Consider the following 27,009-nt stretch of genomic DNA (forward strand, 5'->3'; position numbering starts at 1 on the left):
GTCCTGCAGTTACAGGACAACAGGCAGCTTAGACTAACATTTTCTTCTGTCATTGACTTCTGTCAGCAATCACAGAACCTGATGCCTGGAATACCTCCAGATAGCTAGATTATTGGGGGTGTAGGTACACGTAAGAGATTATTCATTAGTCACAGGAGAGCACAAACAGCAGGATGAGCTGCAAGAGGTATTTGTTATACATAGACCAGACATTTGGTCAGGATTTTATATGGTTTTATCCTATTGACTTAATTTTTTTTAAAGTTAACCCTAAAAATGTAAGATTATGTTACTGCAATCAAAAAGCATGTAGTTACAACTATCTATAGCCACACACATACGTTAAAAAGGCAGATTTTTCATTGCAAATATAGCTTCAGCCATAAGTCAGGTAAGAATCTCATTCTGTATCAACAGCATTCACCGTATTAGCTCAGCTGCAATAGTGAGTATTGATAAGCCCCTTAAATCTTTTTATGTATCATCCCTTTCCCTGCTGACCACGATAGAGCAAACTGTTCCACTCGCTGTGTTCTCCTTTGCTCATCCACACAATCTGTTACACATGGACTGAAAAACAGACCATCTATTCCAGATATTAATCCAAGACAAACAGAAACATATTTTGAAAAGAAAATAGAGGTTGGAATAGAAGATTTGTTACGGTATTGGAGGAATAACTTTTTGTTGTTGCAGTAGAATTTGCAGGGGTTTTTAACTTTGAGGGGAGGGGGGCTAAATGATAAGAAATACTAATTCCAAAATTAATCAAGCTTAACTTACATTAGGTCAAGCAATTTATGTCCACTTATTCTGAATTTTATTTCATTTTGATGAAAAAGAAAAGAAATGAGAAGAATGAGAAGGAATACGCATGAGCCATGCCCAGTCCAATCAGGGATACTGTACCCTTGTACATACCCAAATGAACATCTGGGAGCAACAAAACCAGAGTTTAAGGAAAAAATAAGCTAAGGAGAAGAATAGAAAGAAAGTGAGCACCCTGGAATGCATCTTTATACATGTATATGCATACAGAAATGTATTTAAGCATTTTATATTTTAGGCAGGCAACTGCTGCACCTCAACCATCACTTGTTACACTTTGTAAATGTTGACTTTGTCTCCACAGCTATTTCTTTAGATTTCCTGGAAAGCACACAAACCAAGTATCTCCCCAAGGTGTTGTACTCAACCAAATAGCATTGTCCTCAACAAAAGTTCATCCCCTGGCACCAAGTCTACTCTTCTCCCAAAAGCTCAAAGAAACAGAGATTGCTGATGATAAAGCCTAGGGAGAGAGAGATATTTTGAATTTTCCAAAAGATGAAAAGTTTTCACATAAAGGGGAGTAGAAGGAAATTCTCTCTATTAAGAGTAGGATCCAGCTCAGTTTGCTTTCTCTGACTGAACTCTTGTGTATGCTTACAGAGGAAGTGCATTCATTGTCTTGTTTACCAAACTGTTCCCGTTCCTCAAGCTCTGTTTTGCTTCCTGATTTTATAGCTAGAGCCTTGAAATGATAGCATGATAATGTGCCCTGTAAATTCTACCAAGTGGCTCCAAACACCACAACAATTCCCTAACTCAAGACTTTATTCCTTTTGGCTTTGCATAAGGAGTTCTTGCTCACAACCAGAGAAGGTAGCTTTGGTAACCAGTTTGGAGTCAAGAGGCTGCATCACTGTGCTAAATGTACTTTTTTTAAACATATGGTTTGGTTTTTGGTTGGGGGGGGGGGGGTCTGGTTTGGGTTTTTTTGGTTGGTTGGTTGGGGGGGGTTTACCTTTCGTGGCATCACGAAGTCTATATATAAAAATGTATTAATTAAAATCAATTTCATTAGAATACTGCTTGTTTTAACGCACACAACCCCTATTTTACTGCCTCAGAAGCTTCTTGGAGTTCAGCATAACTCCGATGCTCTCCCAGGAGCATTTCAAATCTATGAGGATTGTGACCCCTCTCCACTGCAGCCACTCCCGTACTGCCCACCTGCGAATCAAGCAACATAGAAGTTAATAATGATATTCATTACAGTCTGTTGATTATTAAAGAATTTTATTTCATTCCTGTTCCTTATAAGCTCCAATATATACGGGGGGGGGGGAGTATACAATAACTGAAAGTATTGAGACTATATATTCACCATATGCCATATTTATTCACACACTTCCAGTTTGACATACAAAATTATTAGGCCATTTTATTGTCCTATGAAAAATAGATTTAAAAATCTATCTTGAATACAACTTGCACTGACACAAAGTAGAAAGATCTAGCATACTTTAAATAATTTAAACCCCAGGTCTTATGGAGTATTAACTTGTATCAGGAGGTACACACACACAAATAAAAAATAAGACAGACACCTTTATGGGGTATTAACCAGCTCCAGGGAGGTGTGAAATGAAGAGGCTTACGTGACACGAAATGAAGATTTACATAATTAACCCATATGAAGTAGATGAAGTAGAGACAAACAACCCATAAAAGTTAAAACCTAGAGAAGTGGAATGAGATATTTTGAGTCAATTAACACACAGTGACAAAGTCAAAGAGAAGACGGACATATAGGAGATGTTAACTCACACCAGAGGGTCATGAAATATCTTTTTTAAAGCATTTTAAAAGCTGTTACTATACTTTACCAAAAAAAAACCAAACTACTGTTTACAAGAAAATTAACCGGCCTTGCAAAATTGGGTACAGAGCACATAATTACTACCAGAGTTTAAATAAAAGTTAATTGTAAAAGTTCATTCTTTTCCACATCAAGAATTTGTCTGCAAGAGAAAGCAGTGCAGGAAAACCTGGATGTAAGTGTCCCCCACAGCACCTGATGGGAAGGGGACAGCAGATCTCCCTGCTCTGCCCTGGAGCAGCTGGAATACTGGTCCCACCCTGACAACATTAGCTCAGCGTACATGGAGCAGGCTGCGAGGGCAAGCATGCGATAAACAGGGATTACCAAAATCACAGTCATCAATAACCAAAATAGAAATAAATTCATGCAAGTAGAAAATGCAGCATTGGTCCCTGCTTTTAAAAACAGAAGGGTGCTTTGGAGGAATTGGTTATGGATAGCACAGGCCTTGGAAGAAAATCTTTGAAGTTTCGCTTCTTATCCATACTTTATCATCTCTTCCCCCCCGCCTCCCCCAACTCATCATCTTAAAGAGTACCTTTTAAACAGGGAAACGTGTTCCCAGCTCTTTCACACATGGTGGCCTTTCTGTAGCAGTTAATCACATAGTTAATCTAAATCCTTCTAAGTTGTTACTATGCAAATAGTTGTTGAGATAATAGGATCGCTTGTGTACTTTGAGTATCCTCTGTGTGCAAACTTTGTCACTAGCACAGCACAGGCTATAGTTCCATTCCTCACATTTATTTCCATGGGTCTTCTAGACATCTCTCTGGCCAGTTTCACACCCACCTCATCCCACTGGGAAGCCAAGAGACTTTGAATAAAGAAAAAGTTCTTCAGAAGCTTAACGAATAATGTTATACTAAAGTGCTAATTCATAAAGACAGACAGACATAGGTGGAAGACCTTTGCCTTTTTTTTAAATCTTTCACAATGCTATTAGACATGTTTAAATACACTGATAGTATTTCACAGAAGATATTTTATTTACCTCTATACCATTCACACTTCTGCAGACATAGCAGCGTTAACTCCACATCAGAACATTCAGTATGACACAGTTTTCTAAAGTTTACAAGTTGTAGGGTACATCCAAGTTGTACATGGTTGGTGTCAGCCATAACTTGGCATACAGCAGTAGTCAGTCCAAGAAATACTATATTTTCATTAATCAGTTGACTAGAACCCTCTCAAACAGTAAGGCACTACTAGGACATGTAGAAATTATTGTGGCACATAGAGATGCTGAACAGCTATAGCTACCCCCAGTGACTTTGACCTGTTTGGTGACACTCTGCACTGCTTTAAAAAAAAAAAAACACACACCAAAAAACCCACACACATGCACAACACACAACCCACCACACACCAAACCACCAAGCACTAGGAAAAATCAAGATAGACAGCAAAACAAAGAAAACGTAGCCAAATTCTCATGTCAGAAAGGCTGGAAGCCAAGCATTCAAATAGCAGTCCCCAACTATCTGTAAAACATGGAAAAGTTTCCACAACGTTATTAGACATTGCAAAATTCAGTAGTCTTTAAGCATGTGTTAAGAATCACAAGTTTAACTTGGAGAATGTCAACACAAGTATCTCTTAACCCTTCATGAGTCATTGTTGCAAACAAATAAAAAACAAATAAAATATCAAGACTATATACTGCAGTGAAAATTTAGATGGTGGGAAATTACCAAGAGGTTAATACTGCAAGTTGGGCAAGGGGAAAGGGATGTTGATCACACCCCCAACCCCTTTTTTTTCTTTATATAAGGAGTTACATATAATTATATCAAATATTGAGGGCAAAAGCCTGCTCTGATCACCACTGGAGCTCACTATCACTTACTCTGCATGCAGAAAGCTCCCCAGCATCAGTGGGAACTCCCGGCAGGGAACCAGGGCAGAATACAAAGCAGAGATCTGCAGCGCAGAGGCGAGTGCTGCAGTGAGGGCATCGGAGGATTTTACAGCAATGGAAGACAGAATTATGAAAGCTGGGACAAACTGTCTGATTTCTGGCATGCTCTGGGGGAATACAGCAAAAGCCCAAGGAACTTAAGTGGGTTCACAACCAGAAACTCAAACTTTGAGTTGGGAAAATAAATAATATTAAAAAGGGGGGGGGGCTCCATTCTATAAGATGGTCATCACAAGCCAAAAGCAACTGCCTCCTGAGCAAGTTACCACACCTTTTTAGAAAAAAATACTGCAAACATCAGGAACCTCTTCATGTGTCCAGCTGAAGCAACATATGACTTCTGACTCACCAGGAATGCACCTCCAGCCTTTTGTTTGGTCTCTATTTTTAATGCTTTTTAAAACATTCATTTTTAGGGTGGTTGACACATTGCTGGTGGACTGACCCTTGAACTGAAATATCTCCAAATACCTGTGAACCTCTCAAATGACTTGTCACATTTCCAAACCCAGAATTATTAGACATATTTTTGGATACCCCTAGATGCCTTTATAAAACAGAAATCAGTTGTCCTGTTTGCTTTGAGGACTACCAGCTCATCACAACTGTCCTTTAATTTCTTACACAGCTATCCAGGTACTGGCTTATTTCACCTGGATTACTCAATATGTTATTTACATTTACCTGATCACTTAGGTTGTTTGGGTTTGTTGGTTGTTTTGCTTTTGTTTTAGCCTAGTACATAAAAAGGTCATGGAAAGGAAATCTGGGTAGTTTCTACATCTGTTCCCGCAATCAGCATTCAGATGCCAAGGAGACACTGAATGAACAGAAGGCCCCTTTATGACTAGCTTGCAGCAATCTGCAAAAATACCTTCTCACAATTTATACTAAAACCTTAACATTTGGGGTTCGAGTCAAAGGCAATGCAGACTCTTTTGACTACATAGCAAAAGCAATACCAACTGGTCAACTCAAAGTCTAAGAGAGGGACACAAGTCTATTTCTCACAGCATCAGCACTATAAAACTAAAGCACCAACAAGATGAGATTCCGTTGAGTTTCATGCAAGATTATGGTCTTCAGAAGGTCAGAAAGCTGCAGGGATGCCAGCCAGCAAACCTAGGTGGAAGTCTGCATTTGTGACAACGTAACCATATCAAATTGGTTGAGGGTTTTTGTCAGGTTTTTTATTTGGGGGGGGTAAAAACAAACAAAAAAATTAAGTATTCATACACTTAAGTAAGGCTCAAGTAAGATGCTCCTTCAGAGAGCACCCTACACTGTTCTACAGTGTGTTTTAAAGTACTCCTCTCTCCAGCGCTAACAGGAGCCCCTGAAGACGAGGTGAGGCTTTGGGGTTTAGACATTGCTGAAGAGTTACCAAGAAAGGGGAGGTTTCTTGCTCTCCTCATATCTATACAGTCCCAACAACAGAAACCTGAAACCCTGGTCTAATATTACTAACGCTTCTCAGAAGTATCACATACTGCCTCACTGTTTCATTATTTAAATCTTTATTATGCTGCTGTACAGCTTTACTTGCGCAAAAATTATCACTATAAAGGAGCTGCTTTCAGACTCCAAATACACATTGATTTTTGAAGACTTTATATTAGGAGCTTCAGTGCAGAACCCCACTCACATTACTCACCCAAGTAGTCCGAAGGAGTTCCTAACAGGTCAAGTGAGTGGGTGAGAAAGTGCCTGGTTTTTGGTTTTGGTTTTTTTTCTTTTCTTTTGAGGACACAAAGTTTAGGATAATTTGGCAGGGCTGGGTTTTGAGCTAAGAGAATTCTGAAGACCAGGGTCTGAGTCTTGCTATTTTCTGCTCAAACGCTTTCCTCAGCTGAGCAGACAATATTCAAGGATGGAAATGCATTGATTTAGAATTCAAGAGAATTTAATTTTCAGGAGAACGATGATTTTTTGTGTCATGCCCTCCCCCCCTTTTCTTTTTGCAAAATCAGCTTACTTTGAAGGCCAATGCAAATATCCTAAATGTATGCTTATGTATCTGCCCTACTTCTGCAACCTATTTTAAGCATTAAGCAATTCTAAACAGTCTGTGATTCATCTCAGGTTATTAAGGAGAGTGAGCTGAAAATAAGAGAGAAGAATGGTCTCTAACATCTGATTTAATTTTGATAACTAATTCTTTGTTTTATATACGTAATAACAAGTAGTTATGATTCTGTGACTATTCTGAAAGGAATCATTCAGGTTTTAGTATCTATTAGGATCTATGCAAATTCACATAATTTAAAAGCAGTATGATGATTAAGACAGGATTTTCGATTTATTTCCGCAAGTCTGTAAGTGTTCTTTCTCTTTATGCAAATTACCAGGCCTACTCAGTACTGTTCTTTTTAAATCACCACTTTTCCCTAAAATAAAACACTTCAAGTACCCACAATGGCATTCAAGGCTTACCTGCACTTTTGCATCAGTCTAAATAAACAGTTGGCTTTAGCTGTAGTCTAGCCACCATTTTTTTTCCCCAACAACTTATTCTTCATATAAACAAAGATGAAGAAAATAGAAATGAGAGTATCCATGAAACCACAGTGGTCAATATGTCAAGTCTGATAAAAGTAGTGCCTGCATCTAAAATAAGTGCCTCACTGCTTTGTGCCCTTGCATCAATTAGCATTTAATTTGACTTTTTACAACCTCACTTATCACCAGTTTTCATTCCTTTGAAGCTAGCAAATGTTAGCTTTTCAAGTCTGTCAGTTTATGATTACTTATAACCAACGCAATTTCAGCTGAATGCAAGAAGAGATTAATGTAACACAAGCACAATGTTCCTACAGTGTTCGTAAAACAGAAAGAAGAAACTCAAAGTAAAAAAGACTATATGATCCTGCTAGCAGTTTTCTAACAAATAAATACATCTGATGACAAACTAAACCAAAAGCAGCTGCAGAAACACATTGTGTCTTTATCAGTTTAAACATTATCTGTGCCTTTTGGGCAAAAATGGACTATTTTACTTCCCTATTTACACTGCAACAGATCAAAGTAGCAGCTCATTAAATTGCAAAACAATTTTAAAGAATTGCAATACATATTTACACTGCCCACCAGTCCATCACTGTTCTGTGAAATTTTGACACCAGATCTGCAGAAATAAACCAGTGACACCACCACGGTTTTATCAGGCTTAGAAGAGGAGATTAGATGAAGACTTGTAAAAATCAATAGAGAAAACCCCTCTCTTGTGAGGGTGCGACCTAACCACTAACTGATCACAGCACGAAGGAGATGAGAACACAGATAGTGTTTTGTAGTTGTCCACCTTGACATTTCTTCTCTCTTCGTCAAGTTCCTTGAAGTGCTGCTCTCAGTAGATACACAACCTACCTACAAAGAGACACCTTCTCTCCTAGAGACAGACATGCGTAGAACAGGCTAGAGTCATCAGCATCTCAGTAGATAGCAATTGCTTTCGTCCAACTGGGTGGTTAAATAACCTGCCAAAAATCCCATACTCCTACTATTTTAAATCAGAGTTTTCAGTTGAGGAGAGCTAACATGGCACAGCTGTACATATCCCACATACTCACAAACACACTGGCTAGAGAGTCCCTGGTTTCTCAGCTCAGTACCTTAAAGTACCCATTCTTGCCAGAAAATTAAGATTCTGTGTAAGGGACTGGATGCAAAACACACTCATTTACATCCATATTTCCAGTCTCCAGAACAAACCAGAGGTGGCCAAAACCAGGCTCGGGAGTGGAATCTGGCTTAGGAGGCTCCAAGCCCCTGTACCTCCTTTCTTCCACCTTAATTTTGCATTACAGCCAGGGAAAGGGACCAGGTGAGGCCCTACAATGAGGGATGGGAAACCACATATGGCACACGATGCCATGGAAAGTAGGAGACACAACCAGAGGCCGTAGCCTGGGACAGATGTTTTCTAGGCACAAACACCCAAAATGCGCTCGTAACTCCTGCCCACCCAGGACACAGGGACAGGAGAGCCCAGAGGTGAGCAGCTGGGGCAGAACATGCCAGGGAAAAACACCTATTTCCATGCACTTCAGCTACTAAGTGTTTTCCTTAGAAAGCAAAAAAAAGTCCTGCTAATGGAGAACAGATGCTTCCCCATAAGCAGTGGCTTTCTAAAAGGAACGAGCATCCTTATAACTCTTTGGTTCCTTTGACACTAGATAAAGACGACCTGCATCCATCATCCTTTTGCCTTCTGATGTCTCAGCAGCCTCTACTGCCAAGTGGAATTGCTCCATAGTGGAGAAAGCCACAAAAGAAAGAGTAAGATATTCCACCTCCATCCTTTTCCCGGGGATTTGCTTGATAAGATATGTCAGTTAAGAGAGAGAACATACAAATCTCTAGTTAGCTGTTCTGATGAAGTAAAACAATCTCAGTTAAGCAGCTGGTTCTGAACCAGGAATCATTTTTTGCTCCCCCCTAAGTGGTGTGCCAGGCTTCCCCCAGGGAGCTCGCTGTGCCAGCAGCACAGATGACAACTAAAACATGCAAGAGATTGCTTAGGAGGTGACCAAGTCCCAAGGGACATCCTCAACAGAGGAACAGTGTTCCCGGAGAGTTGGATGCCAATCAAAGATTTATTTCATCTTCAAAAACTGTATCTGAATAAACAAGACCTCTCTAAACTTTCTTCCTCTTTCTTTGAGGCACTCTGCTATTCTCTGGCTGTCTGGAAGCATCTCCTAAGATTTCCATGAAAATCAAATGTGACAAAGAAATTTAAGCACATTAACAACTGGAAATTCAGTGAGATACTCAGAGATGCCCAGATTAAATTACCACAGCATTATAGTGCTCTTGAATCATCTTTCCTTTCCAGCTGCAGTCTACATTAATTGAAATACCTGTTTTAAAGACAGCGACAGGAAGAATGGTAGAGAATGCTTTGATCTCTAAAAAACATTGAAAGGAACATGTTATAGTGTCAGAAGGAAAAAAGAAAAAGAGGAAGGAGACCTAGAAGAACTAAGGATAAATCAAGCATAATACAGCATTAAAAAGAATTAAGTGTCAGAGAAAATTGGTGAAGGGAAGCCTCAAGAATTATTTCATGTAACTCCTTTTAATCTTAGAAAATTTCAACACCTATGAGGTAAAATCTGAAGCATCAAAACAGTCACTGAGACAAAAATAAATAAATTCCCATGCTTGAAAAGAGTGGCAGGCTGGTTGTGCCAGGCAGAGTTTATCATACACAGAGTTTTCATGTGGAAGACATACATTTTCAGCAATTAAGTTATTATAAACTTGACCAACTCCTGCCAGAGTATTCAGCTCCTACTTTTAATAAAATACCACCCCTGTCTGTATTCGCTCCAAATACAGACATTTTGGAAGTTAAAACCAAATGGATAAGTAAAATGGTATGACCCTCTAGACAAGAAATATTTCCATGAACAGAATTTTCTTTCCATTATTTACAATTGCTTCTTTCTCAATGCAATGGCATCAGCTCTTATTTATAGTGATGTTTTCGCCAGGCAGAATTAGGTCTTATTCATCCATGAAAACCCCAGTGTTTTCATGAAAAATGGATTCATCTAAGCACACATTAATACAAATCACTTATGAAGCATCCAGCAAGATGTAGAGCTAGTAAGCTCTACTACTCTTTTAAGGTTCAAATGCTGGGAAAATGATATTGCAGCAAAAGCCATAATATTACAAAAACTAACTTTAGGGAAATAAATACAGACTTCTAGCAGAGACATGTAACAAACCATTCCAAAAAGATCATTCCTTAATTTTTCAGAAACACAATTGATAATTAGCCAAACCAACAATTAAAATTTGTTCGGGACTCTCACCAAAAATGTGTAGAAGTCAATTCAAAGATTTTTCAAGGACAGAAGATCTGATCCTTTTTGTCTGATGACCCAAATCCCACACAAAGCTGGTAAGGCTGCTTTGCTGGCAAGGGACAACACAAAAGAAAAAACACTCGCCAGGATATAAGAGAGTTCTATAAACCAGGAATAAAAATGTCAGTGTTTTTCTCTTCATCTACCTTTGTAGCAATTTCCTGATGTTGCTTGAACTTAGCCCAAGCACGAAGTCAGCCTCCATCTGTTCTCGTGGACAAGGAAGCAAACTGAAGATTGCTAAGTGACCCCAAGAGCTCCCACGGATGCTGGGCTGGCTTGAGAGAAGCAAAAAAACCTCCCAAAACTCTTGAATACAAATATACTGCTTGTCTCCAGACTGTCACATGCTAAAGGGTATCAAGTTATCACATTTTCTTAACTGGATAGAATCCCTTCTCTTTACTGGGGCGGGGGGAAGTCTAACTTTTCTCATTTCTCTACATCACCCAATATGCTTGTACGTACAGCAGACATATGCCAGCAGAGCATTGCACAGCTTGGTAGCAGCTCCTAGACTAGAAAATAAACTAATGTACAAATAGCTAAATTAACTAAAAGTCACTGAAAACTTTCTTACCTTCTACTCTACAAAGAAAAAACATTCCTTCAGTCTGCCTCTGCAACATAAAACATCACGACATGCTCTTACCTCGGCTGTATCAGAGCTAAGGACAAGGATTTGTGTCAGCCCTGATTTGTTGGAGCTGTCGAGGAAGGGAACATTTGTCTAAATGGGGTAAGTGACAGAAGAACGGGACACAAGCCACCGCTTGGGCAACCTGGGACCAGGGCAGGTGAGGTGAGATCAGCCCCAGGCAAGATCTTGGCAGCAGAAAAATGTATTTGTCTGTGATTTACAGTTTAATTGCAACAGTTCCTGTAAAAGCACCAGTGTTACTGTTTGCAAGGAAGGGGCCGTTTTGCTTCACAAAAAATACTGGTTGGGAAAAATTGATTACTTAAAACAGTTCACACAACATTTTCACTACTAACATACACTTCATTTAATACATTCTATGCTTCAATTAATCAAAAAATATCCCCCACATTTCCCAAACTATAAATTATATTTAGCTGAGGTGTTGGGCTCTGCTGTTCAAATTACTGAGCCAACCATCAGGTTTGGTTTCTAGATGAATTCCCACACTAGGCAGATGTTACCAGCTCAAAGCTCTCGGAAATATTAAGCTCTTCAACACAACTATTCCCATTATTCAAATTCTCCTCAAGGAACTAAGAGGCCAAACAAAAGGCTTAGTTGAAGATGCTTAAAAGTTCATGCATATGCTGTTGGAGCTATCAAAAGGTGCATTAAACAACTTCCAACAGGAACGCACCCATCTGTTTTATGCTGTCTTGCAGACAGTTAGTCTAATTAAGCCTCCTAGGCAGGGTACAGTTCCCCAGTGGGGTCTGAACTCTATTTAAATTTAGAATAATCTCAAAATCTTCGAGCCTTTGATTGATGTCCCCGTTACTTTGTGACCATTCAAGGGATTCCTCTGCTTGCTTTTATTTTAGTTAGATGACTAATTACTGCATAGTCCATACCAATTAACACTCTGATATTAGCAGTTAAGACTGTTAGTGCTAACTATTTCTGAAATAGAATAGTACTTCAGGCTTGATCACCAAGGGGGGGACACGGAGGAGACAAAAATATTCGTGATACCTATTCCTTAACGGAAAACAATTCTGAATTTCCGCACACAAATCCCAAATAAGAAAAAACACTTGATCATATACAGATCTTTACATGGGTTTATAGCCAATAGTAGGTAACGATCAGCAATAGGGTTTGGGGGGGTCTTTTGCAAGGATTAACTGCTCAGAAAGTCAAGGGAAATGTGTTGCCTTTATGAAGCTCCTGGTCTTTGTTTAAAGATTTCTGATCCAAACATCCTGAACAGACATAAAAATATATCCAATTCTCTGGAATATACCCTTCAAAATTTAATATGGTCTCTTACATACTCAATTAAATGAACGTCCACCTGAAATACATATCCTCCACAACTTCATTCCAGAAAAGTAAACGCTACTTAGACTAGGTCCAGAATTACTTCTGAAGTACAAACATCGTGTTCAACATGCCAGAAACCAGCTCACTGCTGGTATGAATCTCTGAAGTCTGTGGAGTTCTATGCACTTAAGCCAAACACTGAATTTGTCTCAATATCTGCATGTAGTTCACAAGTTCAACAAGGTCCACGCTACACTGACACTTTTATGCCATTGAGCTCTACTTCATGTGTTTCAGTTAAATATGCATCATTTATTTAAACAAAACTGCATGAAGAAAATTAAACTCAATCTCTTAAAAAATCAACAGGAGCACAAAGGTATTTTTATTCCTGGCTCTGTGTTAAAACAGACAGTTGGTGAACTAATTTAGAGGAAGTATTAAAAAAAAGAAGTGATAAAAGAGCAAATGTATTGTGCAAACCTGCAAAGGTTTCCAGCACTGCCCTTGTCTTTCTCACCAAAGGTTTCTGGTAGCCTTACACTGGCTTACAAGGCTCAAGGGTGCAATTCCCTATGGACAGGCACCAGGATAAGCATTGCACTTATGTGTAAAGATCCCACATGGGTCCAATCTTTGCAGTTTATACAAGGTGTTAGAACTACAGGTATCGCAGGCAAGCATTCTGGTTTTAATTAAACCAATTTACAATAAAAATTCATCTTATTTACAACTACTCCATCAGACAAGTTCTCCAGCAGGATTCACTGAGAAACCGTGGTTGCGATGCAAAGAAAGTTTACGTAAGTGCTAGATTCTTTACACCTGAAGTAACATGAACAAATCTCTACTTCAGAGCTTCACACAGAGTTAATATTTTCAGTACCAACATTAAAAAAGATAAAGCCAATATTTTCCCCATACAGATTTTGAAATGGCTGTGTTTAAATGCCAAACAGCACAACAGTATTTTCATGGACTAGATGTTACCAAATATCAGCTTATCCTCAATAAAAAGTGCACTTCCCACAACTGCAGAAATATTCTCAATGGAGTCAGAAAAGTTTTCTGCTGATCAGAATGTATTTACATTCTTCTCTGTCCATCAAATTGAAAGGTTTTAAAGGGAATACCCTTTCCCTTTAATCTGCAGGGAGTAGACAGCAGCAGCTGAGACCAGGACCAGACTCTCTGGCTCAATCCGTTCACTCCCTGCTACCAGACAGCCTCCAAACACCTAAAAAGAACACATCTTAAAAGCAGTATTTATTTTACATTTTTAGTAATTCTTCTTGTAAATGTTTCATTATCTGTCAAACAACATCTTTCTGCTTCACATGCAGAACAGAATATTAGGAAATTCAGCTAAAATTTAAGTCACATCACTTAACTCAGATGCCTAGTAAAGCAAGTGACCTCCAGAAGAAAAATCCCTCATTAACAAATTTCCATCTCAGAAGAAAGCAGCAGCTGAAACCACGCTCCACGGAAAAATGAAGAAAAATCACTGTTTCATGAGAGTAAATCACATTACAAGAGAAAAAAATTTCCATTATTAGTTGCCATATAAATAAGGAATGTACAATTATTTCTCACAGCTCTCTGCATGTTCTGAAATATTATTTTTGTCAGAAGTATAATTGAAATGACTCTCCCTGACACTTGAGCTTCATTAAATATGAATTCATAGCTTTTACTAAAGGATATCTGAAAATATTAGACACTTTGCATGCTATCATTAGGCATCCGGGAACATGTTGCTATTACACACAAGGATGGCAGTGAGCTACAGAGACCTGAACAATGAAGAAATATGTCATCCTATCCAGCCAGGTAGTTACGGATAACAAGATTATTTCACAATAATTGAGCTAAATTAAAGATAAAGGATTAAAAAGCCATCACTCTGGATAGTGGTATCCTCTAACTTTCCCCCCTTGAAGCTGTTCTGAAATATTGACTTTGTAAGGATATCAACATCACTTTTTCAAACTAAACCAATTGGATTTGAGCCCATGTAAATAAAGCGGAGAATAGAGTCCCAGATATCCCCAAGCAAATATCAATTATTTCTTTGAAAGGCAAAGCAGGACGACCATTATACCTATTCAGAGACAAGCACCTGAGCCACAACATTTCACATGCTATAAAACAAGATAGGAGATTAATATGCATTGCTGCGAAAATCTATGACATTTTTATGAGGTTTCCAATGTAAAATACAGAGCTAGTTTATATACCATGAAGCATAGGTATACCAGCACATACACAGGCAGCACTCTCTGCCCTAGAGAAGAGGATGAGCAGAGCACAGGGTTGCACAAGGGAGCCCACAGGTGCCCATGGTGAGACTGAGCTCACACCAGGGAGCTGAAGGAAGCAGCAGCTTGGGTTGACCCCGGTGGTGCTCATGGGAGACCAGAGGGGTAAGAACACCGTGCAGATAACAGGAGCAAAGGAATCAGCCCTGCCATGTCCATGCCAGAGGCAAGCCACTGGTTGCGGCAACCCAGTTAAAACAAAGCTTTCAGAAGGTCACGCTGAAATCCAAGTGCTCGGACCAAAGGGTTTGAGTCTCAGAGCTCCTCAAGATCTTCGATTCCCATCAAGTTTCTTGGCTTCTCTTTTGCAAGAACAGACTCACAACATAAAACAGCTCACAGCCTGTCCTGGGTGCAGGGTTTCATTGCCTTTTTTTTTTTACCACCTCCTACTCATGAAGGGACCAGTAGACATTCTTGGACAGAACACTGAGAAAGGATATGAGGAGAATACCAAGCTTTCCCACTTTTAAACAGAGCTTTGCTTGACAGAGATGAATGGCTCCAGCAAAGCAGCTTCTCCTGGAGGAACCCACCAGGAGATGAGGCTGCCAGAAATCCCAGAGTCTGATGGGGTGTCTCCATCCAGGGATAGCACATGGATTAAAGACAAAATGGTCCAAGGTGCTCAGCAGGCCCTGAGCTCTGCATGCCTGTGCTCAGCCATAAACCAGAGCATCCATAAGGCAGGAGCTACTAGATATCCAGCAAGGAGAAACTTCAGCAGAAGAGTAATAAACTGCTGGCTCCCAAAAGCTGACAGTTTTGGTTTAGACCTCTGGTGGAAAAGTTAAAAAGAAACAAGTAAACAAAACCCAACTTGCTGCTATACTATTCGTTTGCGCGTGGAAGCGAGTCTGTAACACGAAGCCCAGACCCCAAAACCCAGGTGACATGGGAGAAGTGACAGAGAGCCACAGGTCTGATTGCACACCGTGCATCTGGTCCATCGCCAAGCTCTGCGTCCATCAACCCATATCCAGCAGCTCCAGGTGGGAGGTGGAGACAAGAAATACAGTAATTTCCATTCCCTGGTTCACTGTGGGCCAGTTCAACAGAAGCAGCTCTGTTCCCTAACCTGCTAATTAGCCAAGGGATCAAAGGGGCCATCAAGCACCTTCTTAATTGCAGCAGAGCAACTTTTTTGAAACAAGCTGGATCCAATTTCAGCAAGAGGGTTTCTTTATACTGACTAAAGGAAAATCAGACATTCCCCCATCGCTTGGCTTTGATCAGACAAGTGGCCAAGGAGGAAATAACAGCAGCAGGGCTCAGATTAATTCCTCTTTGAACAGGAGATGACAATGATGTTTTGCTCTCAAATGTCAAGATGAAGGTACAGTTGTGGCAAAAGACCACCGAAAAACTGATTGAGTTAATGGTTTCTTCAACATTTCAGTGAGAAAGAGCTACCCTTTTGTGGTAGCAAAAGGCAGCAACAGAGACAGGGTTTGTGTTACAAAAATTGCAATCTGAATTGCATTTGGGATTTTAAATACCCTATGTTTATAAGCATTTGATTAATTTGGTGCAAAATGTGTTCAGAGGGCCCGTTACACACTTTAGATGTAGTGTGAGTTTTGAACATCCTCAAAAGTTTCACAATACACACTCAAGCTTCCTCTCAAGGTCATGATTTATTTGTATGAAACTGTACTGGAAACATACATAAGGATATTTTAAGTAATATAGGAATAGTCGAACTCTGTCCCAAAAAAAGACTATTAAATCTAGATTACAAAAAACCAAAAAGTTAAGAATGGAGAGTGATAACCATAAGATCATACAGATGCAAGGTTTTAATTATTTATGTTTAAATAAATTGTACTGGCAGAAGTTTTCAAGGGAGTTTAAAGGAAACTGGCTTCAAAGTTGCTTTAAAATTCAGGATCTTTTGAAAGTCTACCCATCATTAATATCAGTAACTCCTGCTAGCCAGAAATAGTCTGGAAATAAATATGCATTGCATCGAGAAGAACCAAAGAGAAGTAATCAGATAAATACCTGCTTCCCACACTATGCTTCTAGCCTTCTACTTGAGAAGGAGCTCAACTTCAGGGTTAATTACTAGCCAGAAGATAAGAGCATCTTCCCTGTTTGATGTACAGCACACGTACTGTCCTTAGCAGCCGTGAACAGCGAGTGTAAGACAACAAGAGAGCAAGTGCAGGCTGTACCCACCTCCTCTGCCTTCACAGCTCTTCTGGAACATTATCGGGTTTGAGACTTACACATATTTTGACTCTTCTACCCTCCCTGCACATGTGGGTGTATTTTGGTGAATCCTCGGGGGGGGGAAGGGGGGGAAGAAAGAACAAACACACCAAGAAAAAACCTCACTTTTAAGAGGTTTCTGTTGATGCACAACAGCCACCCCAAGAACAGTGATCCCTAATGGTCAGCTACAGGGGGAATGGGAAGTCCCCAGTCAAGAGTTTGTTGCATTTACCAGATTTCAATGTTTTTTGTTGTTTTGTCTTACACTATTAACTGTTGACTTCTTTATTTTTAGACTGTAAAACGAGGGATAGTCTGTAAGGGTGTTCCATGGGCTATGCCATCAAGGTTAAAAAAAAAAAGTCAGTACTCTCATGAACTTGGAGGTCACCCACCACAAGACCTACTAGCTGTAATGCATTACGTACAGCTGCATAGCCAAGACCTTTCTAAATATGTGTACCATAAAAAAATGCATCATGAAAATACAACATTTTGCCTCTTACTCATAAGTACAGTTACTTCTGAAATTATAGGGGCTTTAGCAGGATGAGGTATTAATATGAAAAAGGGCATCCTGCCCTGGTTTTAAGGTCAAGATCAAAGTGGTCACATCATTCCAGGTTACCGCCTGACTTCCACTGTCAGCTCCTGCTCAGCCACAAAAGGCAAGTTACCACCAGAAAACAGACCAATTAAGAGAGTATTAATAATCCAGCCGTGTTGTCTTGGCCTTGAATAAATTACAACATAAACAAATTAAAACATACAGTAACTGTTGAATACAAGATGTCTGCAAACCATTAGTCTGCTGTGAAAATAGGACACAATATTGCACAACAGAAGGGTGTCTTAAATCCCTTGGCAATGCTTCCTGATCCTGTCCTTGAACTAAATCAGCACCCTAGATAGTGGTACAACATCATGCATGTGTCCATATAAACTCACATTCTGCACCAAAATGACAGTGGACCTCTACAAAAATCAAACAAATTATTTCTGTTGCTGCAAAAAGTTCAGGGTCAACAGATCTCATAGGCAGTGACCTGACAATCCAAAGGCTGATATTTGCTCTCCTTCTGGGAAGAGTTCCATGAATCATTTCCCCATGAATACAACATCCCCTGCATGAAACAGCATCAGATACGCACAATAATTCGGTTCTTGGGTTTGTACCAACACAAACTCCATCGCTTGTCTCAAGAAAAAAAAAAAACAGCACAACCACTTTGGCAAAAAAAAACAAAACCACACACACACATCCCCTCAATTGAGGGGAAAAGCTACTTTCAACACAAAAATATAAGTGATGCTTATTTTGAGATGACAGGAGACAGAAATAGCTGTTTGCAGCAAACTATGAGATATTCCAATACCTGTTTGCTTTGCTCAGCATACATTCATCCCCCATCGCTTTGGGGGAGGGAAGCCCAGATGCCCTACACACAAGGCATGGGCTCAGTCTGCTTGCACGATACCAGCTTAATATCAGGGAGGATTCACAGCTCCATTGCGGCACCAGTCCTACCCAACCAAGACCTCAAGATGTTGAGTGCTGCCAGGGGGAAATGCTGCAGGCAGCATTGCGGGAGCATCCCAGCAGCTGCACACACAGCAAGGCTGCGTCTGGCTAGGATGGGTTATTGTCCTAAGCCATACAAAAGCAGGTTGCTTTCTTCTACTCCAAGACAGCGCTCTCACATATCTTTTTGTCTATAGTGAAACTAAAAATAAAAAAATCCAATAAACTCAGATGAGTTTGGCTATAAACATTTTAATTCATGACAAAAAGCATCTCTCCATAAAGTACTATACATACACTTCTCATTTTGAGAATACTCTACATTATTAAAGATTTTAAAAAAAAAAAGTGTTATAGCAATCTGGTATTCAGAGCCAGTCCTAGTAGTAACTCCAACTTAATTGGCATGTGACAGCAGAAGATGGAGAGTCAGGAAGCAGCAGTGAAGGCTGAAGAGCAGGGCAGACTTCAGAGAGAGGTTACCAGAAAACAGGTTCCCAGTCACACAGCAGGGAAAGAAGTGCTTGTAACAGGAGATAAAAAACAAGAGCAACACAGACCACAGGAGAAAATCCTCCCTAAAAAAAAAGAAATGTAAAAGGAAGAAGTCTAAATGAGAAAGAGCATGTCCTGAAGAGCATCAAGAAGTGCTGTGAAGTGCCTGCTCGCTGAAAGTACTGCCACAGGGGAGCTCTGGGGGGAGAAGATGCCAATAGTTCTCCGCATCCAGAAAGGTCAGCCTGCTCTGCCAGGCATCTTCAGCACAAAAATAATCTTCACTAAGTTGCAGCAACTTTTTTTTTTTGGTGGGAGGGAGCATGTTTTATCCTGATCTGATCCTTGCTAGTGGTGCCTTAAGGGGATTAAAACTTTATCTGACCCTTTAAGGTCAGACTGTCCAGTTCCCAGGCCAAGACTGAGCCTGTAGCATGGGGGACATTCTCAGAGGCATTCGCGTGTAGAACCAACAGCTACGTGCAGCTGATGATCCTTCTGACATTTAGACCCCTACACATGGGTTTTACGTAGTGGGTTAAATTTACTACATGTGTAAGGGAGTTGCTGCAAGCTCAATTCTTGACCCCTCAGATTCTTCGACTGCCTATCCCAAGTACCACTTTGAAGTAATTGCTAATTTCAAGCCCAAATCCAACCCAGTATTTGGTAAGAAACCAAGAGGAGCAACAGATGAAAACAGCACACTGACACCATAGGTTCAATTATGCATTGCAGATTGAACTATGTATTGCAGTCATTTCTGTAAAATGGTTCTAAATACTTATTTTCCTCAGAGAAAACACTGACATATTTCATTAGTTTAAATTTTCTTTTACATGTTAAATTTTTTTTGACAGACTCAGCTGCCTTGAGTCTCACTTAAAAAAAATTTATAGAAGGCACTTTGCTCAAAAAGTTGATGTCCACAAGTCTGAACCCACCTGGATGGAGACCCAGCACAGCTGGAAAGGAGCAATATCACTCTGCTCCTTCCCTGCACCACACAAACTTCCCATCTGTGACCCTCATCCAGGGTCCACAGAACCTAAAGCACAGAAGACTGGTGTAAACGACAAATCCAGAAGTCAGACCTCTCCACTATTAGCTGATTAGGCTCCCTTGCCAAAATATCCATTCTAGTGTTGGTTGTTCTAATAACAGAGCAGGTACAGACAAGAACAGTAGTGTGTTAAAGGCATGAAGAATTGCAAGTTAGCACTACAATGTTTGGGGGTGGCTTTTTTATTTATATCTATCACAACTTTATTTCAGCGATTCATCAGTATCCATGCCTCATGCCTGTGTGCATAAAGTGTGTTTATGAGAATGAGATGAGTTTCCATCTGGGATGTCTGTCTTGACTTGATTTAGGAGAGCAGATTTAATAAGTGGTTATCAAACACTTTTTCAATTCTGCTTTTAATGTAGCATGGACAGAGATTTAAGATTCCTGTTGATAAGCTAGATGCAAGAGACAGAATAGGGTTTCTTTTTCAAACTGCTTTTCAAGTATCTTGTAAATATTGATGGACAAAATGAGGAGAATTTATGAAAACGTAAAATAAATCCACCCTTCCTATAAAACTTGATTAGCTGTATTGATTATATAATAAAAGCTTACAGTTTGGTTTTAATACACTACAAATGATGTATCCAAAATGAGGAGCATCCTCTTTAAAGTGGCTGGAGAAGTTGCAACATTCCCCCTTTCTGAAGTCTTTGTAACCCCATTCAAGCCAACAGGATTGATAAGTAAAATCCAAGTTAGACCTTTAACATACTTTGTTTTTCTAGTGATTAATGGTATTGGAAGAACTCTTACCAGTTGCAGCTGGCTTTGGGTCATCCCCCAAGCAGAGCTCAGGGATAAATCCATACTGGTGATTAAAGAAAGAGGCATTACCCAGATTCCAAATACTTGCAACAAATTGTCCACAAGAAATCCATGGCTAGGATGTATTTGCAGAATGTATTAAAAGCTAACACTGACTTTCAAATGAGCTCAGGAAAAATCTTGTGGTGTTCTTAGACATTTTGAAAAAAGAAAAAGTTATATTTCCTGGATAACTTCTTCACAGTGATTATGCATTCATCTCAAGTGGCATTTTAGATACAGATATGCTTAGGCTATAATACAAAGCAGACATACACTTATACTGTGAGTACATCTGCAGCATCTCAGGAAAAAAATTCCACCCCGGATCAGCCCAGAGTCCATTGAGACTGAATATCCAGCACATGGTTTTTCATGAGACAGTGCAAGATACCAAGGAAAAGGAAAAAACATACATAGAGACTGTGATAAGACCAAAATAGCAGGGAAGTCACCTGCAAGTGACAAGTTGTTTATAGCCCTGCAACCTTGTCTGCTAAGTGTTCTTTGGTTAGCATGCAATAACAACAACTCCGGATACACTTAATGAAAACAAAAAGAAATTTTCACATCAGCAACACCACTGCACAGCAATTGCCAGTGGGTACATTTCCCTAAACAAGCAGTTTTGAGTCATAGGTGCTAATTAGCCTTCTAGCAAGAACAAAACAAGGAAACAATAAGCAAGGCTTGGGAGAACAGATCGCATGAATGTTGTAAGGAGACTAAGTATCTGGTAGAAGCCTCTACAGTTATGTTAACACTTCAAGAATGGGAGATCTTAAAGAAGGTGGAAATTTGGCCAAGATGAAACATCATGTTGGGAGAAGAGCTAGCAATAGAGGAGGAAATGGGAATTCCAGAAAGAATAAGGGAAAAAACAGAAAAAGACATTTGAATACTGACATGTAAAGCATTTATACCACTTAATGAAACAAAACAGAACAGTAGAAGAAATTCTGGCTTTAGGCTAAGCTTACAAACAACTGAGTTCACCTTGGACTAATCAAGCTAGTCTGGTCAGTCTCTTGTCTAATGGTGGAGCCTTTTGAGAGAGATTATCCCATTCTCATTTAGTTACTGGTACATTATCTGGTTAAAACAGAACTTCTGTTCTTTCCTGCTTTGCCATGCATTGTACGATTCAGGGATTGTATGATCAGCATGTATAAAATACTTAAGATAAACAAGATTTAAACATCACTTGTAAATGCTTTGCAATACTGATATCAATCAAGTTCAATGTTAGAGTATTCTGTTACTAGTTCAGAAAAAAGAGAGCTCAGTATTAGAACATTGGTACAATTTAATAGAGCTCACTGGATGCAAATAGACATGGGAACATGATACACAGTGAGAGCTGTTATTTAATGACTTCTTTATTACTTTTTAATCACTTTTTTGAAAGGGGTAAGCAATCAAATATATTATTTGCAAATGGCACTAGCTGGATTTCTGGTGGTCCTACTCAGGAGTATAAGGAAGAATTTAATTGCAGAGGGAATCAATCATTGCCATATGCCGACACTGACATTACACTGAATGGAAGAACTGACAAAATGTTAATCTTTTCTTCAAAAATGTCATCCTTTGCATTTTGTTTCCCCTCAGACTTCTCTCATATTAAAAAGCTGACTCTGCTCGAGAGGAAGCAAACGGCATGAAGACACCTCCATTCACAGGAGCTTGAAGGGTTGTCAGTGGTGGGAAGTGAAATCATCAGGAAGAGCAGAAAAACTATCACATGGCAAGTTCCTGCTGCAAAGCAATAAAAAGCCCCTGTAACAGAAAACTGGAACCTCAGAAAGAAAAGTGTCAGGTTGAGAAATGCTTTGATGAAGATAATGCACAAATAAAAGGTAGAATGTTTGGGGAGAGGCAGCTGTGGAAAGGAATAATTAAAAAAATTATACATAGCAGAGGCTTCAGTAAGTGCTCAAAGCATGAAGTAGACTAGACAAAGTTTCAAAACAACTGCTGGAACAATAATACGCAACCTAGCAAAGTTGTGCTAAAATAAACCGACTTCAAATACTAGATCTGAATCCTCTTTACCTTGTTGCAACCTCCATTTCATGTCCGCAAGCTGTGTCTTCAGAGAAACACACACACATCCCCCCGCCAAAAGAATTAGACTGCTCTCACTTTTGTACTGTTTCCCAAGAGCAAGAAATTAATTTATAAGTTTAAACTCGGTCACAATGCCTATGTGACAGGGCAGATGCTACAGGCCTGAAAGCTGCTCTGAATAAGTAATTTAGGGCTTGATCCCATACCCTGGTTAGAGCCAGGAAGATACCCAGGAATAATATTTCTCACTTTGCACACATTTCTGGAATCACCAGCATTTGCCAACATTTACCAAGTACTTCAGAGGGAACAATAAGCTGCCTCGTACTAAAACGTTCAAGTTTTCTACAGAGCATCAACTCAGAGCAGACTAACCCACAGAGCCAGCTATGGGCTCGCTCAGCTGCCTACTCATGCCATTGCAAACTCATCCTCAAAGCTTGGAATAGGCTGGAATTACAGATTTTACTAAGCTCATTTACATATCGCAGTTAGCACTCCCAGCCCAAAGAGCCAGCATATCAAAACCTAACTTTTTTTTTTACATGGTGCACATAGCAAATCATTCACAACGCTGCCTGCGGACAAGCTGTACGGTCCTCAGCGCTTCATCCAGAGCTGCACACAACCAACCCTTCCTCTGCACGGCCCAGCGGCAACACCTCGGATAGCCATGGAATTCACCCTGTCGAGATCCGAAGGGGCTATTCCAGGGTCCCAACGGTTCACGTCCCACATCTCCAAAACCCCTACCCAGTGATAACCTGGAGCATCTGGAACCACTCACAGCAGACAAGGTCTTGCTTCCCTGCTTCGTGAAACAAACCTGCGCTGAGACTCTCTAGGAAAGTTCTCCTCAAAGGGCAGGTTTGCCATCCAAAGATAAATCTTCTTTTTCTTTTGCATCCCGAGTTCATTCACATTGATAGTAAAAACTCCCACAGGCTTTGGAGACCTCTTATAACACATTACACACGTGGAGAGGCTCTAAAGAACAATTTGAGCTACACCTGAATGAGACAGCTCAATTTGGCTCTAAATAGCTCCTTATTATCCAAGGCATGGAATTGCAGATTTCTGTTCAATTGCACGTTTTACCACACACTCCCCAGAAGTTAGGGAGTTGCTCTACAGCTTTCTGCTGGAGAGAAAAATGGTTTTATTTATTTTGATTAATAAAGACTTGCTCAGATAATGGCATTTCTAGCATTTGCAAATTTGAAAACACTGTAAATCCCCAAAGCTTCCCTGCTTTAAGTCTTTTAAATCTCGGGCAGATTTGAAGTCACTTTAAATCTCATGGAAAGCGATTCGCCATAAATCCCAGCACAGCCAGGGTGCATGGAACACATTTTGGCTGATAAGAATACCTTGTGAACACACAGCTATTGTAATGGGTCCAGCACAATAATTCTGTTCACGTCTGCTATAGACTTCATAGGATGGGCTGGTTCCAGCAAAACAGTGAGGTGCTCCTAAAGCATTATAGAAAGAAAAAACATTATTTTCTGAAAGATTTTTTTTTTCTTCCCCACTAAACTTTTTTAATGTTTTCAGCAGTGCTGATTTATTAGGATTGCTTGGGGAGACAGCACTCAGAAGCATCTTTTGCTGTAAAATCCCAATGACAGAGAATAACTCTTACATCTTTCAAACTGTCCACTGTGAAAGATTTTTTTCATTAGGATGAAAGTGGTTAGGGATTTTCAGTGTAATATGGAATGATAACCCCCCCCTGAGAGCACACCTGGGCTTGGCTAGGAGCTCACAAACACCAAGATGCTCCTAGATGGACAAGTTACTCTTTCAGTAGCAGATATTTCTGTTTAAATTAAATAAGGACTACTGAAAAAATCCTGCCACCAGCAACTCGCTACATAAAAGCTCACTAGGATTTTTCTTCCTTGAACTGGAATCTGAAAGATCCAGCAAGGAAGCAATAAAGGGACAGAAAACTAATTAGCAGATCTTGAATGCAAACAATATTTGCCATATCACACCTCAGACTTTTAAGGCAGAAGTGCTAACAGGTAGTAGCAACAGCTTCCACTGGAGCATAGAGACACAGGGACTGCACCACAATTCCCTATCCCTGTGCCCTGGCATGTGAAGGTAATTCTACAATTGCTTTCTTGGAAAGCCCAGATGAGCACGTGGCACTGGCAGAGAGAGCATCACCCTTCCCACTCTGTCCAACAGCCCCCTGGCCCAGCATAGCAGATTATTCTGTGTATTCAGTGATAAAGGAATAGCTATACTTTCTACACCAACTCGAAAAATTTTGCCCCATGCATATTCGGCTTTTTATATAAAGAGAAGCCAAAATCGCTGTTTTTCTATTAAAACTACACACAGAAAAAGCCAGGACTACTTCTTATCTAATACTGCTAAAAAGCATTTTTGTATCTGTTACACATTTTGTTAACACATAGACAGCAGAAAATATTTTCTATCTTCATCAAAGCCCTTCCAGTAGTATTAAGCAGCTCCTTTGACAAATAAAGGCTCCACCAGGAACCCATCCGTGGGGGAAGTGCACATCTGGAGTGCCACAGGTTTGCAGCTGGTACATACGCCGCAGATTCGGCTTACCTGCATCAGGCTGCACACCTCTCACTTCAGAGCGCTCAAGAAACTCTAAAGTACCCAGGAAATTAATAAGCATGTTATTATCTGGGGAAGGAAGCATTGCCTCCTGAATGCCTTCATTTGTAAACAAAAGGGGGGATACATGGAGTTGAAACCTGAGTGCTGCTTTCTGCACTGAATTCCTATAATTTCAGATACTGGTGTCTGAGTTCACTTTAGATTCTGGGATTGTTGAGATTCCTGTAATTTCAATTATAACTTGTTTACTCAGAATAAAGCAGAAATGCAGATATAACTCTAACTTGATACCAGGTTTGACCAAGCTGACAGTTTGTTAGTAAAAAAATATTTTTATTCTAAGTTACTTTTTTGGTCAAGTGCTTCATTTTAGTTTTAAAATAACTTTCCAGTGCCCAAGATCTTTTTAGTTTTACTTCTTGATTACTCTTTTTGGCTGCCAAGAGATGCTATAACTCTAATCATGTTGCAGATGAATTTAGTCTCTGTTGGGAACAGCAGCTCATACATGGGATTTATTTTTTTAGTTTTAGGGAAGGTTTTATGAACCTCTGAAAGACTATATTTAGAGGCATTTTTTTAAGTTATTTTCTTTAAAGTCACTGAGTCAATTACAACCAACTGAGTGGAAACATTTATATTAAACACAGACAACAGTGAATAAGAAATGGGAAGATATATTTGGAAATAGCCAGAGAGACTGTGGCATGGCTGTTTATAACTGTGATTACTGCTTTAATAGCTTGGGGTTCTTTTCCACTATTGTTATTCAAGTGAAAGTTAAGTTGTGCTCAGTTTCAAGCTATAAAGTCTCATTCAGGAATAAGAGTCACGATTCGGCACAGCCGAGCCCAAGTCTGGGGGCATCACGGAGGTGTCCTCCTGCCTGCAGCCACCAAGCTGGACCTTGCAGGGCTGGATCCAGAGCAAAAATTTCAGCTCCTTTTAAAGGACATTGGAGCAAATCTCAAGGGAGAGGTCTGAAAGTCAACAGCACCTGGCAGCCCTCCCTGTATGGAATTAAGAGAGGAGTTAAGGCAGAGTACAAAAGCTACGTTCAAAAGCCACACGTAGAAGCTAATGGCATCAAGAGCAGAGTGCCTGCTAGCTGGGAGTCTCCTTTTTGTGTGAAGATTGAACAAAAATCAATCCATTTCAATTATTCTTCACACTGCCTCGAGTGCAGGAAGGTAAGGCTAAGCTTCTCATTTTGGCTCTGGGGTCACACATTCAATAGGACTGTAAAGCACTGCTACATGGGAAGTAACTGGTCCCAATTATCTTTGATCATTAATATTCCGGATTAACAGTGAAAACACGAGCTAGGACATGCTTGCCAAGAGGTAAGTACAGGAATTGGGCTGACCCCCCACCCCCCCCAATCAGGCATTAATATAGCCATTCCACTTCCAGCTTGCGAGTAGCTGGGTGGCAGCCAGCATTGGTGTCCCCAAGTTGCATTTCACACAATATCTGTGGGTGTGC

This window comes from Haliaeetus albicilla, chromosome 9, assembly GCF_947461875.1.
Source record: "Haliaeetus albicilla chromosome 9, bHalAlb1.1, whole genome shotgun sequence".
In the NCBI taxonomy this organism is placed as follows: domain Eukaryota; kingdom Metazoa; phylum Chordata; class Aves; order Accipitriformes; family Accipitridae; genus Haliaeetus; species Haliaeetus albicilla.